Source organism: Panthera tigris, chromosome A3, assembly GCF_018350195.1.
Source record: "Panthera tigris isolate Pti1 chromosome A3, P.tigris_Pti1_mat1.1, whole genome shotgun sequence".
NCBI classification, from domain to species: domain Eukaryota; kingdom Metazoa; phylum Chordata; class Mammalia; order Carnivora; family Felidae; genus Panthera; species Panthera tigris.
The window spans coordinates 46,218,331-46,234,135 of NC_056662.1; the positions used below are offsets into that span (position 1 = coordinate 46,218,331).

A 15,805-nucleotide genomic window follows, 5' to 3' on the forward strand; every position below is an offset into this window, starting at 1 on the left:
TTCTAGAGTTTCTAATGTTTTTTTTTTTTGTAGAGATGTTACCATGTGTTACCATGTCATAAATATTTTCTGACTTCTTACTGATTCCACCAGTTAATTCTATTTCAGATTTTTAAAAAAAAAAACAGTTTTTAAATGTTTTCTTTATTTTTTGAGAGAGATACAGAGTGAATGGGGGAGAGGCAGAGACAGAGGGGAACAGAGGATCCTAAGCAGGCTCCATGTTGACAGGCTGACAGCAGCAAGTCCGATGTGGGGCTCAAACTCATGAACTGTGAGATCATAACCTGAGCCAAAGCTGGACGCTCAACTGACTGACTCACCCAGGCACCCCTATCCAGTTTTCCTTAAAGATACTCTTCATGGACCTTACTCACTTTCTCTTCTAATTTGGACTAATTACATTCTAGGCTGATTCTTTAACCATAATCCTTAGATTTCTTTTTATTGTACTTGTACTATTTGTTTTTATGCTAACTTTTCACTTATATTAGTTTTCATTCGTTTGTTATTGTGGCACCTCATTAATTTCCATAGAAAGGATGTGTAAAAAGATTACTCTCTGAGTTCTTGCATGATCAAAAATGTGCTTATTTTATCTCAGATTTATTAATATTTCGGTTAATATTGTATACATTAGTTTGGGTATAACATTATTAGGTAAATTAATTTTCTGATAGAACATTTTTTTATTTTTTTATTTTTATTTTTTTTACATTTTTTATGTTTATTTATTTTTGAGACAGAGACAGAGCATGAATGGGGGAGGGGCAGAAAGAGAGGGAGACACAGAACCCAAAGCAGGCTCCAGGCTCCGAGCTGTCAGCACAGAGCCCGACGTGGGGCTCGAACCCATGGACCGCGAGATCACACCCTGAGCTGAGAAGTCGGTCATTCAACCAACTGAGCCACCCAGGCGCCCCTAGAACCTTTTTTAAAAATGTTTATTTTTATTTTTGATAGAGACAGAGAACAAGGGAAGAGCAGAGAGAAAGGGAGACAGGAGATCCGAAGCAGGCTTCGTGCTGTCAGTGGGGCTTGAACTCACCAACCTTGAGATCATGACCTGAGCCAAAGTCAGACGCTTAACCAACTGAGTTACTCAGGCACCACTCTAATAGAACCTTGAATGCCTTTCTGCATTGTCTAATAACACCCAATATTGTTAACATTACTGTGAGTCTTCGTTCTTTGTATATGACCTATTTTTTCTATCTGCAAATGTTTTGTATGTTCTTTGTATCTTTGGTGTTTTGACATTTAACAAGTATCTATATAGTTCTGAATTATTTTTCATTACTGTTGCTGGTATTCAATGGGCCATTATAATGTGAAGACTCAGATTGAATCCTCTGATAACTTTGCTTCTCTTATTGCATGGTTTTGATAATTTCTAGGTAGCCATTGTACATTTTTGTGGCTATGAACTGTGTAGATTGGATGGGGAGTCTTCAAGAGGAACAGGGCTGATTGACTCGCAGACTTCACTTTCGAATGAAGCAGAGAAGAAGCCTTTATGCCGGGGACCCCTCAAATACCATCACACGGAGGTCTTGGCTCTGAGTGCTGGGACTGACTCTATGAGTCCCGGTTCTTAATGCCTAGTGGCTTGTTCAATGTGGAGATAAAAGCATTGCTGTTGCCATTGTCATCTTTCTCTTTCCCAGAAGCCAGAGGTACATGCTGCATGGCCTGTTTTCTTTGTGCTCAGAGTTGGAGGAAGGCAGAGAGGAGAGAGGTGTGCAGAGTGAATAGTTCAGTGGTTGGGGAATTGATCTTTAATTTCTTCCCTACTGCATCCCTCTTTTCTCACTTGCCCATCCCTGAGTCTGCTGACACTGAGCCTGTAGCCTCTTGGGAGTCTTCTGGTAGGCTGGCCCCTTTCACTGTGGTCCCATCTTGTGCATTTTTTCCCCTTAAATTTGAAGTGTCTTTTTGTTTTTTAGTGTAGTTAACACACAATGTTACATTAGTTTCAGGTGTTCAATGTAGTGATTCAACAAGTTTATACATTATGCTATATTTACCACAAGTGTCCCAATACATCCTTCTTACAATATGATCAACTATATTCCTTAGGCTGTGACCTATTCATCCCATAACTAGAAGCCTGTCTCTCCCACTTTCATTAACCCAAATCCAAACCCCTTTCCCCTCCCTTCTGACAACCATCAGTTTGTTTTCTCTATTTATAGGTCTGATTCTGCTTTTTGTTTATTTATTCATTTGTTGTTTTGTTTTTTGTTTTTAAGATTCCACTTATGAGTGAAATCAAATGGTATTTGTCTTTCTTAGTCTGACTCATTTCACTTAGCATATAATACCCCCTGGGGCTTTACCTGAAGAAAACAAAAACACTAATTCAAAAGGATACATGCACCCCTATGTTATTGCAGCATTATGTACCATCCTGTGCATTTTGAGCCACAGTTTTCTCTACGCATTCTTATTCTTTAACATGTTTCTACTTTGTATTAATTTCCCTAGAAAATAACTTGGTGCTTCTTTAAGGTGATGTTCTTTAAACATTTGTTCATTAGGGAAGAGGCGTGGGGGAGTGTGGTGTAAGGCACCTGCTGACGGCAGTCTTGGCTCTTCTGTCGTTGGAGGTTATTTTGCTCTGGCCCCTAACCCACATATCCCAACATACAAGACACAAATCTTCTGTTAACCAGCAATCTCCGCTCCAGATGGAAGTTCATTGCCTGTGGTTACTTAAGCCCGACCCTTGGGAGGTCTTACTCCCCCACCCCAAGTAGCTTATTCAAAAGAATTCCTTTTGGTCACACTTGATGAGACAAGCTCTGGTGAATGTCATTTCCTTCATGTGACTCCACTTCCAGTGACATTCTTGCCGCCCCACGCAAAGTATCCAGCTGGCACGTCTGCTATTCCAGCTCTCACACGAGCGGGCACCTCTGTCCAGGTGTCCTCTTCCATGAAGAGTCCCACTGGGAGCACAGTTTGGGAAGGTTTTGGAGCCTTACTTCTTTGCCCAGAGGAGTAGCTCTAAAATCCACTGGTGCCTGGGACTGAAAGCCCTTCTTGGCTGCCTTTCCATGCCATTCAGCCTCCCATTGTTTTCCACACCAACACTCAAGTCTCTTGATCTGTGCCCACTTCCAGCAACTCTGAGTGGGGTCACCAATTAAAGCAAGAGACAAAACGTTTCCTGAGCCAATGTGGTCTCCAGCTCTCTCTGCTTCCTGCTGCTGTTTGTGTGCGTGTGCTTTCCGCTTCTGATGGCTCCCTCCCCCATTCTCCGTGTGTGTCCTTTTCGACATCTTCATTATTCCTCATTAGCTTTGGTTTCCTCTCTCCTCTTTCCCCCTTTTACACGTCCGTTATTTCCAGCCCTTTAGCCACACAAAATGAAGGGTGTCCCCTTTCCTGTCCCCTCGGGAGCTGCTCCTCCCTCAGCATCTCAGAGCAGACCCGTCACCTGCGGAGTCTCGGGCGATGGCACACAGCCACTTGTCGCCCACAATGGGAGCTCTCAGAGCTGGGCAGCGAGGCCTGGGCGAGACGCCAACATGCCACAGAGAGGCAGCTCGGCCTCACAGGGGGGTGTGAGCCTGGCAATCAGACCCTCACAGAGCTGCCCCGACTTGCTGTGGGATCTGGAGCAAGTCACTTGACCTCTGCTCAGCTCCTCGTCCCAGAGAGGAAGTAAGGATGGCCTCCTGGAGGATGCTGGAAGAATCACCAATGAGAATAGGACGCCCCACGGCCCAGGCTTGCAGACCTATGGCTGACTTTGGATGGCGGCTGTGTGCACACTCACTCACATATATACACACAGCACACACATATTCACACACCCATATACACATTCTCAGACACAAATATGCATGCACAGATATACAGGCGTACACTCACACACATGTTACACAAACTCACAGACACAAACACGTACATACTCGGACACATAAACACCCACACGCTCACACAAACACACTGAAACAGACATATGCACCTTTATACATACATACACATTCACACATATGGATAAACACACAGAAACACTCACACAAATGCTTGTTCACCACACAGTTAAGACACACATAAATGTATGTATATGAGTGGAATTCCCTGTGAAATGGAAACAAAACAGAATTTCAACTTTTTTCCATGAAAAGAATATAAATGGCATTGTGGCTGCATCCTTGGGATTTTGCCCACTCTCTTCTCTCATTTGCAATCAACAATCAATAGCCTGCGTGTGCTTGTCACTGGGCCAGCACAGCCAGGGATGAAGCAAAGCAGCAAATGTGGCCCCAGAGTTTGAGAAACTTTCAGTTTATTCGCAGAACACAACAAGCCAATGGCAAAGAAAGATAACGACTTGGCATGCTCTGGCTGAGAGCTTAGCGGGCGGTTCAGTCATGGTCCCAAAGATGGGATGGTGCATCCCGCTAGGAGAGGAGGATCAAGGAAGGCTACATGGTGGAGGGGGCTCTTGGTCTGGTTGGGTAGAGCAGGGTACTGGTCATTAGATGGATTTGGCTTCAGAGCCACAGACAACAGCTTTGACTGGAATACTTAGCAAAGAGTGAAATACCCCACCAATCATTTCTTCTCTGAAGATATGGCCCTGACAGCCTACTGTGGCCACACTGGGCCAGGGGGCTCTCAGCTAAGTCAGAGCCACAGCACAACACCAAAGTGGTGGCCACTACTCCGGGCACCTTTACACTTAGACTTGCTTGACACCCTCCGTTAACTCCTTGCATGTTTGCCTCTTACAGTTATGTGTCTGTGGTCATAGACTCTATCTTCCCAAAATGGTTGCAATGATATTTCTGACCCCCAGTGTCTTCCAGAACCTTCTCACACCCCATAAAGAAGTGGAGTCTCTCTCCCTTCCCTTGAACCTGGGTGAGCCTTGGTGACTGCCTCAATGAATGCAGAAGTCACAGTGAGTGACCCTGGGGCTAAGTCATAGAAGGTGACATGGCTTCCGCATGCCTCTTTCTTTGAAACAAGTGCCTTGTGAGTCTTGCACTCACTTGTAAGGAGTCCAGCTATTCTGAAGCCGCTGTTCTGAAGAGACCACACTGGGGTATGAAGGGTGGGGGTGGGGGGTTCCAGATGCTCCAGTCCCACCTGTTTGCATCTCCCAGCCCAGGTGCCAGCTGTGAGGAGCCTCTGATGACTCCAGCACAGCCTTTGGGCTGGTCAGCTGACACTGAGTGGTGTAGAGGTGTCTTTTCCCCCTGAGCTCCACCCAGAGTGCTTATTCATGAGTGAAACAAGAGGTGCTGTTGGCTTAAATAGCTTTTTCCCCCTAAACTAGCATCAATATATTTGTATTAAGATTTTATTTTTCTACAGAAGTTTTAGGCTCACAGCAAAATTGAGCAGAAGGTGCAGAGATTTCTCACACATGCCCAAGCATGTATGATTGTTGGATCATATGGTAAGACGATGTTTAGTTTTGTAAGAGGCCACCAAACCGTCTTCCAACATGGCTATACTGTTTGCATTCCCACCAACAATGCATGAAAGCTCCTGTAGCTTTACATTCTTGCCAGAATTTGGTGTTGTCAGTGTTCTGGATGTTGGCCATTCTAATAGGTGTGCAATGGTATCGTATGGTTGTTTTAACTTTCATTTCCCTGATGACATATGATGTTGGACATCTTTTCATATACTTATTTGCCAGCTGTGTATCTTCTTTGGTAACGTGTCTGTTAAGGAACCACTAGGTTTGGGGACGGTTAATTATTTAGCAATAGATAACAGGAGTGTCAGTTGGCAAAATTCAGTCATGTTTACCCTTAAGCACCAAGAAGAACCATGAAAAACTTTTGCTGCTCTTGGAGGTCCTAAACAGGCAGAAGTCTTCATATGTGGACTGCCCCAAAGTTGCACTCCTACTGAAAACACTAAAGCGGAAAACTCAAGGGGTTACTGGTGGCTCTGTTGGTTAAGCTTCTGACTTTGGCTCAGGTCATGATCTCACAGTTCCTGAGTTTGAGCAGACAGCTGCCTGCTGTCAGTCTGGAGCCCACCTTGGATCCTCTGTACCCACCCCTCCCCCCGCCCCGTCCCTTCCCCACTTGTGCTCTCTCTCTCAAAAATAAACAAACATTAGGGGCACCTGGGTGGCTCAGTCGGTTGAGTGTCCGACTTCAGCTCAGGTCATGATCGCACAGCTCGTGAGTTTGAGCCCTGCATCAGGTGCTGTGCAGACAGCTTGGAGCCTGGAGCCTACTTTGGATTCTGTGTCTCCCTCTCTTTGCTCCTCCTCTGCTCACACTCTGTCTCTCTCTTTTTCTCAAAAATAAATAAACATTAAAAGAAATTTAAAAATAAACAAACATTAAAAAAAGAGGACATAAAAAAAGTCAGAAGCTCAACCGACTGAGCCACCCAGGCACCCAGTTCACTTGTTTTTTAGTCCCAGGTAGATCTGAGGATCAGAGAAAAGTCTCCATTTGAGAGAGGGTGGACACAGCAGGAGGGTTTATAGCAGAGAAGGAAGGTATCCTGGCAGAGGCTGGTCTTGGGGTTCCACTCACTAAAAGTAAATCCTCTTTCTCATTTTTCATAGACTCAAAGTAAGCTCCAAGGGGCCTGGGATGCCCCCAGATATGTGGCCAATGGTATATTCCTCCCCCCACCCCATGGTGCTCTTTTTTGGGAATCAGAGACCTCATATCTGAACCTTGGCATTGCAGGAGTGTGTGGAAGCTTCAGTATGTATGTGTGTATATTTGTGTGTGCATGAGTGTCAGTGAGTGAGTGAGTGTGTGTGTGGCATGCACCAGTTCAGTCTCTACGTCAACTTCCATCAGGATGCACCGCCACTTACAGTGTGGCCAGCAGACCTATCCCTTCATCCTTGGGTACATTTCTGTTTCAACACATGTTGTTCAGGGTTCCTTGGAATGTCCACGTGGAGAAGTGGTGCTGTGCCTCTTGGAGTTGCTGGCGGGCAGAAGAGCTCCTGGTTGAGAGCATGGGCTGTGCAGGCGAATGGAAATGCATACAAACCACAAAAGACCTCAGACACGTTTGCAAATAAGTTAATTTTTTTTTCAATTATAGTACCTTGAAAGGTTTTCATTATTACCATCATTTTTAGCCATGTTGCATTCTAGTACATTTTCTTGACGGAAGCAAAAAGTGTGAACTTACCATTCATATGTATTACCGACTCTCATTCTTACCATTACTGCATTTCACTGCCTGCAACTCTTACTGGTATTCTGTTAGCTGTTTATAGTAATTTGGGGGCATTATAGAGTTTTAAATTCCTAAACATTTTTGGAAAACATCATAAAAATCTTAAGTGATATTTGTGTCTGTTTAATAAAATATGTACACACCAAGCAATTTCACTTTTATTATTTACACCAAAGGAATATTTGTACATATGCACAAGGGAGCATGTGAAAGTACACTGTGGCAATGTCTGGAATAATACAAATTTAGAAGTAACCTAGCTATCCATTGAAAGGGGAATAGACAGATAGACAACGATTTGTCCACACATGAGATACTCTAAAAAGAATGTGCAGGTCTGTGGGTAGGAACACGGAAGGGCCTCTCAGATGCACTGGTGAGTAAGGAAAGGAATTCCCAGATAATATACACCGCATAATACCGTTTCTGAAGGGAGCAGAAGCTCCCTTAAAGTACGAAGCACTACTACATTCTAAGTATTCTAAGTGTATATGCAACACAGAAAATATTTTGTAAGACTATACCCAAAACTGATAGCAGCTGTTACTTTAGGGAGGAAAGGAAACAAGAATGGTGATTGTCAAAAGGGAGTTTTTAAGCCTTATTTGTAAAGTTGTCTTTTTTATTTTTTTTAAATAAAGAAACATTACTTACTCATGAGTTATTTATGTAGTTATAAAATAATGTCAGAAATCTACACATGCTGATGAGCACAGATATCATCCATGACCATGCCTGTCAGAATAAAGATGGGGTGGTGGTGGGGCGCCTGGGTGGCTCAGTTGGTTAAGCGTCTAGCTACTGATTTCAGCTCAGGTCATGATCCCATGTTTTGTGAGTTTGAGTCCCATGTGGAGCTCTGTGCTGACAACTGGGAGCCTGCTTGGGATTCTCTCTCTCCCTGTCTGCCCCTCCCCTGCTCTCTCTCTTAAAATAAATAAATAAGTAAACTTGAAAAAAAAAAAAAAGATGGTGTCAGGGGATGGGAGGGAGACAAGACCACCTACAGGGTGTGCCCAAGGTTAGAGCCATGACTCACCCAACAGACAGGACGTCTGGCCCATAGTCCTGCCCTATGACCAGCCCAGGATGAGACAGACCTCAGAGGTTACCTAGAATTGCCACCAGCCAGGCAGCAGGGATTTAAGAGAATAAACTATAAAGCTGAGCCCCCTGGCTTCAAATCTTTTAGTCACTGCCTATGTGAGGCTGAGGAAATTATTTAACCTCTCTGTATAAAGTATACAAGGAGCATAACATGGGAGTGGTGTCAGGATTAAATTAATTAATATGACAAACCTCTAGAAGGAAACCTGGTGCAATAAAATCTCTATGTATTATCTATTGTTATTAGTAGTCTAAAATCGTTTTCTCTAGAAGATTCTCCAGGGGCTGAATTGCTTAGTCTGCATAAAGATCAAGCCAGCATCTGTGGTCTCTGATGACTGGGAGTTCTCAGTGCCCCAAAGCCCCTTCCTTTGTTTCAGAACCTTGGTAAGTAGAATTATGGGAAGGTCCTAAGGAGCAACGGGTGGGACATCTCAGTCTACAAATGGGGAAACTGAGGCAAATCCCGGGGCTGGCCTCACCAGGCAGTTAGCAGGGCCGGCTCCACATCTCCCACTTCCTGAAACCTCAGGCCACTGCTCTCTCCTTGCTTGACACCACACCACCCTCACAGAAGGAGGAGAAGGTGGCATTGTCTTATGGAACAATAGAATTAGAATTCTTATCAAAAGACTGAATGAAGTTTTCCACTTTGGAAATGGGCAAAACAGCCCGTGGCTCTGACACCCTTTCTGTTTCTTGGAGTCCTCAGGGTAACGGCACAGACAGGCTGGCCCTTGCTGGGGCCAACTTTGGAGCAGCCTCTATGGGAAGCCTTTTGAGCCAAAATAGATTTCCCTCGATTAGCAACATGCCCCCATAACAGAGAGGAGGCGACCCGCCAGCCTCCGGAGCAGAGCAGGAGGCCCCTGGATTGAGGTATGCTCCTCACCGGCAGGCAGCTGCCCTCCCCTCAGATGGAAAACACCTCCTTCCCTTCTTCAATATTGATCTGTAGGGGAAAAAAATTCCATCTTAATACTTTCTCAGTGGATAATGAAGCAGTTCATTTTATATTATTTGGATAACAAGCCTTCACATGAACAGGATTCGAATGTCAGTTGTCTTAGAGGAAAAAAAGATTTATTGGTTGGTAAATATTGAGAAAGAAAAGCTGATAAAGACCAGTTTCAGCTGCAGCTTCTGCCGGGAGCAGGAGAACAGGCCAGTGTTGTATTTTGGGGCCCTGGGAAGGCAAAAAATTGTGAATGTCTTTCTTTGTTGGTGGGTGTAAAAGTGGAGACCGCTACAAATAATTTCTTATTTCTGTTCGCATAGATTTTAAATTATGTAGCTTCCCTACCTTGTTAAGTATTAAAGCGTTCTTGTTTAAGGAAAAGACACTTAAATAATGAAGCTTATGTATCTTGTTTTCAGACATCAATATCTGGCTTTTAGTGGCACAAAGGGATAAAGGAATGTGGATTCAGAGCGGGCTGGGATGCTTGGCAATTCTAATTCGATTCCAGACTGCAAATCGACACAAAGCTGTTGCAACTTTTGTTGAAGAGAAGGCTGAGTGAGCACGTGGTGTTGGGAAATTGTGTTTTCTTCTTCGAGTTCTTCTGTTTCCGAATATCTAATCCTACTGTCCTCTTCTTTGGTGAAGGTCTCTTTAGTATAAAGAGTCTCTTTCCTGAAATTGCTTGGGGCAGCACAGAAGCTGGATTCAGAAAACACACAAGTCGGGGATGCAGGCTTCCGCCAAGCCTGATGCAGGGAAAGACTGCCATCTTGTGGTCATCTTGGAACACAGCACCTCGGTTCCGGGCGAAGCTGCCGAGAGCCAGGACTTGAGAAATGAGCCTCGGAGCTGCATTTCTGCAGGACAGTGAGGATGCCTTTTAAAAACACCCAGGAAATAGTTGAGTGCCCTCCAAGATAGGTTTCAGTGAATCTTCATGTATGCTGTCATTCCCTGAGCCAGACACTGCAGGCCCACAACACCTGCTGCGTGAATATGGGGTAGAAATGTGGAGAAAACATAATCCCCCAGTGAAAATAAAGAAACAAACACATATTTACCCAATGCCTGCTGTGTGCCTGGCAGAGCTGCTGCGGAACACCCAGGCGGAGCAAAGGAAACAGTGAATTGTGTCAAAGGTCATCGAATGTCAGTATTGGGGCAGGGGTGGTGCGAGAAGTGTCCGGGCGTTCCTCATCTAGCAGGACATCTGGCCGGATGCTCAGAGAAAGCCACGCCTGAGCAGAGAGACCCACGGATCTGTGATTTGTTTATCTTCTCCAAATAAAAACCTGATTGTAAACACATTTATACATGTGTTGCAAAAAAATAAAATCAAACCACATAGAAATGAACAAAGAGGAAAGTAAAAGGCTGGAAAGTAAGGCTGGAACCCCTCCCCGCCCCTTACTTACCCACTATTAACACTTAGGTGGCCGTCCTAGTGAGCATCTTGCTACGAAGGTAACCAAGTGGAAATGCAAAACATACATTTACAAAAGTGGTATTCGAATTTGCATTCTATTCGGTAATCTGCTCTTTGATTCAACACCATGTCACAGGCTTCTTTCCAGGTCAGTAAAGGTGGATGTGCATCATCTTTTTATCAATTGCGTAATAGCTAACAATATGTAATATTGATTGGATACCTGCTATGTGCCAGGCACTGTACTAAATACTTTAAGTAAGTGATTTTATGTAATCTCATAACTAGTTTACAAGGCAGGATTTTTTTTTTATTATGCTTATTTCACAGAGGGGGAAGCTGAGGCACAAGGAAATGAATCAGGCATCTGACTTCAGAGCCCATACTCTAGACCACAACACTAGAAATACTCCATAATTTATTTACCCATTTTTTTTCTGGCATAAAACCTTAAGGTTCTAATAAACTGATACATGTATACCTTGTCTCCAGACAGGATGTACCCAATCATGCTTGTTCCAGATGTATATGAGCATTTTTAACACTACATATTCTTGCCAATATGAGGACTTCCCAAATCATTTAAAAATATTTTCTTTTCCCTGTTTTTTTAAATTTTGAAATATAGTCTCTGAAAAAATTGCAAAGATAAGTACAATGAACCCTTGTAAATGTTATTATAGATCCGCCAACTGTTAACATTTTGACACATTTGCTTTCTTTCTCTGATGCATTTTTATCAAGCTCTTAGAGTTAGTTGTAGACATCATGGCATTTGACCCCCACACACTTGAGCATGTATCTCTTAACAATAAAGACATGCTCTTACATAAACATTCTAGAATCATCACACGGGAAATTTTTGCTGTGATAAGGTGCAGTTTCCTAATGTAAAATTCATATCAAATTATCAAATATTTAAGAGCTTTTTGTTTTGAACCGGAATAGAATCAAGGATCACATATTGAGTTTTGTGGCCATGTCTCTTTTATCTCCTTTAACCCAGAACAGTTTTCTCCTCTTTTTGTGGTCTTTCATGGCATTCACCTTTTGAAGAGTTTTGTAGAATGCCTCAATTGGATTTATCTGATTGCTTCCTTCGGGTTAGATTTATAGGACTCTCATTGACGGCATATCACGTGGTTGATATTGCTTCCTTCTCAGTGCATTGTACCAGGAGGACCATGACGCCAAATAGTCTTGTTATTGGTGTCGTTCACTTTTTCATCACTTGGTTAAGGAAGTGTCTGCCATATGTCTCCCCTGGAAAAGTACCTTGATCCTCTGTGATGAGTAACTGACAGACTGAGTGATATTGAAGAATGAATATTTTGCTTCTCAACATTCATGCTGTCACCTGGTGATTTTAGAATCTATTGATGGTCCTTGTCCAAAAAAATTATTGCTTTACTGGCTTTAAAGTGATGAGTTTCATTTTCTATTATTTATTTTACTTTTTTGTTTGTTTGTTTCAGGTGTGCAATACAGTGACTCAACAGTTCTGTAAATTTCTCAGTGCTCATCAAGGTAACTGTACTATTAATCTTTTTCTCCTATGTCACCCACCCCACCCCCCCACTTCCCCTCTGGTAACCATCAGTTTGTTCTCTCTAGTTAAGAGTATGGTTTTTTTCTTAAATTCTACATATGAATGAAATCATATGGTATTTGTGTTTCTCTGACTTATTTCACTTGGCACAATACACTCTAGGTACATCCATGTTGTCTCAAATGGAATGATCTCATACTTTTTATGGCTGAGTAATATTCCATTATATATCTTCTTTATCCATTCATCTGTGGATGGACACAATTTGCTCTCATATCTTGGCTATTGTAAATAATCCTGAAGTAAGCATAAGGGTGCATGTATCTTTTTGAACTAGTGTTTTCATTTTCTTTTTATTTAATGTTTATTGATTAAAAAAATTTTTTTTAATCTTTAGTTATTTTTGAGAGAGAGACAGAGTGTGAGCAGGGGAAGGGCAGAGAGAGAGGGAGACACAGAATCTGAAGCAGGCTCCAGGCCCTGAGCTGTCAGCACAGAGCCCAATGTGGGGCTCAAACCCACGAACCGTGAGATCATGACCTGAGCCGAAGTTGGACGCTCAACCGACTGAGCCACCCAGGTGCCCCATAATGTTTATTTATTTTTGAGAGAGAGAGAGAGAATTGAGAGTGAGTGGGAGAGGTGCAGAGAAAGAGGTGGACAGAGGATCCAAAGCAGGCTCTACACTGACAGCAGAAAGCCCAGTGCAGGGCTCACACACACAAACCGTGAGATCATGACCTGAGTCAAAGTCAGATGCTCAACCTACTGAGCCACCCAGGCAGCCCTTTGTGTTTTCATTTTCTTTGGGTAAACACCCCGTAGTAGAATTACTGAACCGTATGTATTTCTATCTTTAATTTTTTGAGGAACCTCTTTTCACGTTTTATTTATTTTTGAGACAGAGAGAGACAGAGCATGAACGGGGGAGGGGCAGAGAGAGAGGGAGACACAGAATCGGAAGCAGGCTCCAGGCTCTGAGCCATCAGCCCAGAGCCCGACGCGGGGCTCGAACTCACGGACCGCGAGATTGTGACCTGAGCTGAAGTCGGACGCTTAACCGACTGAGCCACCCAGGTGCCCTGAGGAACCTCTTTTCAAATTGTCACTCTTTTTTTTTTTTTTTTTAATTATCACCACTCTGTAAAGGAAAACTTTTCTTTCTATCCCTCCTCTTCTTCAGTATCTATATGGATTCATCAATTCTTTTTATATTCAGTGTGTTTCTTCAATAATTCATTTTGGTAGCAGGAGAATCCTAGATTTGGTGAGTGGCACCTCTTTCGGCTGCACCTGTGCCCTCTGAGCATGTCCCAGTTTGTAGCACACGATGCTCCAGGCTCATGTTATACTTTCCTTGCCTCAGGCCTGGACTTGGCCATTTATCCAGAACCCTCTCATCATGGCTTATTTATTGAATCTCTCTTACTACTATTATTTTTTAAATTCATGTATGCTACCACTGCTTTTTTTTTGGTGTAAGTTCTAGGGCTTCTAGCAAGGTATAGATCTTGAAACCAACACTTCAGTCAAGATACAGAACAATTCCATCAGACCAGAAAGTCCTTGGGCTGCCTCTTTGTAATCAAACACACCCCGTGATCTCTGGCAACCACTCATCTTTTCCCCACCTTCGATTTACCTTTTTTAGACTGTTACACAAATGGAATCATACGTATGCAGCCTTTTGAGTCTTGCCTCTTTCCCTCATTCATTTGCCGTCCGCCATCTCGTTGTGTGCTAATTCCTCGTTAGTGTGGACTGATGAATATTCCATTGGGTGGATGTACCATGGTTTGTTTATCTGTCCACCAGCTGAAGCACATTTGGGTTGCTTCCGGTTCAGGAGATTATGAATAGAGCTGACATAAACATTCTCATTAGGTTTTTGTGCATGTGCACCTCTGTGTGAGCCTAAGTTTTCTTTTGAAAAAAAATTTTTTTAATGTTTTTATTTTATTTTTGAGAGAGAGACACACACAGTGAGAGTAGGGGAGGGTCAGAGAGAGATAGAGACAGAATCTGAAGCAGGCTCCAGGCTCTGAGCTGTCAGAGCAGAGCCTGACATGGGGCTTGAACTCACAGACTGCAAGATCATGACCTGAGTCGAAGTCAAATGCCTAACTGACTGAGCCACCCAGGTGCCCCGAGCATAACTTTTCATTTCTGTTGGGTAGACACCTATGAGTGGGATTGTAAGTTTATACAGTAAGTTTATGTTTCACTTTATTTTTTTAAGTTTATTTGTTTATTTTGAGAGAAAGAGAGACAGCAGGAGAGGAGCAGAAAAAGAGCCCCATGCGGGGCTTGATCCCAGGAACTGTGGGATCATGACCTGAGCCAAAATCAAAAGTCAGATGCTTAACCGATTGAGCCACCCAGATGCCTCCATGTTTCACTTAAAAAAAAAAAAAAAAAAAAAAAAAAGGCCTTGCCAAACCTTTTCCGGAGCAACTGTGTCACTTTGAGTTTCCACCAGCAAAGCATGGTAATTCCAACTCTTCTACATCTTTGCCAGCACTTGGTATGGACAGTTTTCTTTTTAGTCATTCTAATACATGTATAGTGCTGCCCATCTTTTTCCATCTTTGCCGGTGTTATAAGTGAATTAATAAAAACTCGATCTCCATATATGTTGGCTGTTAACACTAATGTTACTATTAATAATACTAAAAATTACAACCAATCTCATAGATACAAAAAAGCTACTTTGTGCTATTTATATTTTGCTTTTTTGATTACAAAGGAAGTTAAAACAGCTCAATTTTTAAGCTAAAAAGAGGATTGGCAAGTGTGTTCTTGCCTGAAGGTGTCTCACTTTGTGGCTGCCTTATCCTGGGTCTGGGATTACTGGGGACACTTGTGGCCCCTCCCTCAGCTCTGGGCATTTTCGTGGAGGCCATGGGTGGGTTGAAATAGCCAGCCCATTCTCTCTCCCTCTTCTGATTAAAGGAAGGGGAAACAGAGATGAACAAAAGGGCCAAACCACTATCGGCTCTAGGTCAGAGTGTGGGGTCGTGTTTCTACAGAGTCCTCAAAGCTCCCACTAGGAACTATAACACTCAATTTTCAATTTGTTTCAGCTCAACAAGAACACCAATAACATCAGCAGGGGTCAGGTACCATGCTGCTCACCAGAGACAGTGATAGAAATAAGACGCAATCCCAGTTCTCAAAGAGGCTCGAAGTCTAGCCGCGAAGGGTGGGGAGGAGGTGCAGATGAGATATGCCACGGGGTGAATGAGACCATGTATCTTAGCCAGATGACCCATGGGTCTGACCGGGAAGGAAAGGAGACAGCTTTTGGAGACTCAGCTGAGCTCTGGGGGACTGTGGATGCCTGGACCTGTCCCTTTCTGTCCAGCACCAGCTTTCCCATCCAGAAAAAAACTGTCTCAGTCTCACACAGGGGTCTGGAGAACAATTAAAGAAGGCGTTTCACAGCTGCCCAGGGAACTCTGCCAAGATCTGAAATGTCCTGGTGAAGCTCTTTCGCAAGCAGGATTCATTCCTCCAGGCATGGTATCTGTTTCTGCACTGGACAGGTTACTTTGTGAAAGCGCTCAGC

The 15,805-nt window shown here is 43.3% G+C and overlaps 1 long non-coding RNA gene across 1 annotated transcript; it reads left to right on the plus strand.

Moving 5' to 3' along the window:
* The first annotated feature begins 8,972 nt into the window (after positions 1-8,972).
* LOC122236998 lies at positions 8,973-15,483 on the plus strand. The gene is made up of 4 exons (XR_006215188.1): positions 8,973-9,177; positions 9,676-10,836; positions 12,164-12,215; positions 15,321-15,483. It is a non-coding gene; the product is annotated as an uncharacterized LOC122236998 (long non-coding RNA).
* The last annotated feature ends 322 nt before the right edge of the window (positions 15,484-15,805 follow it).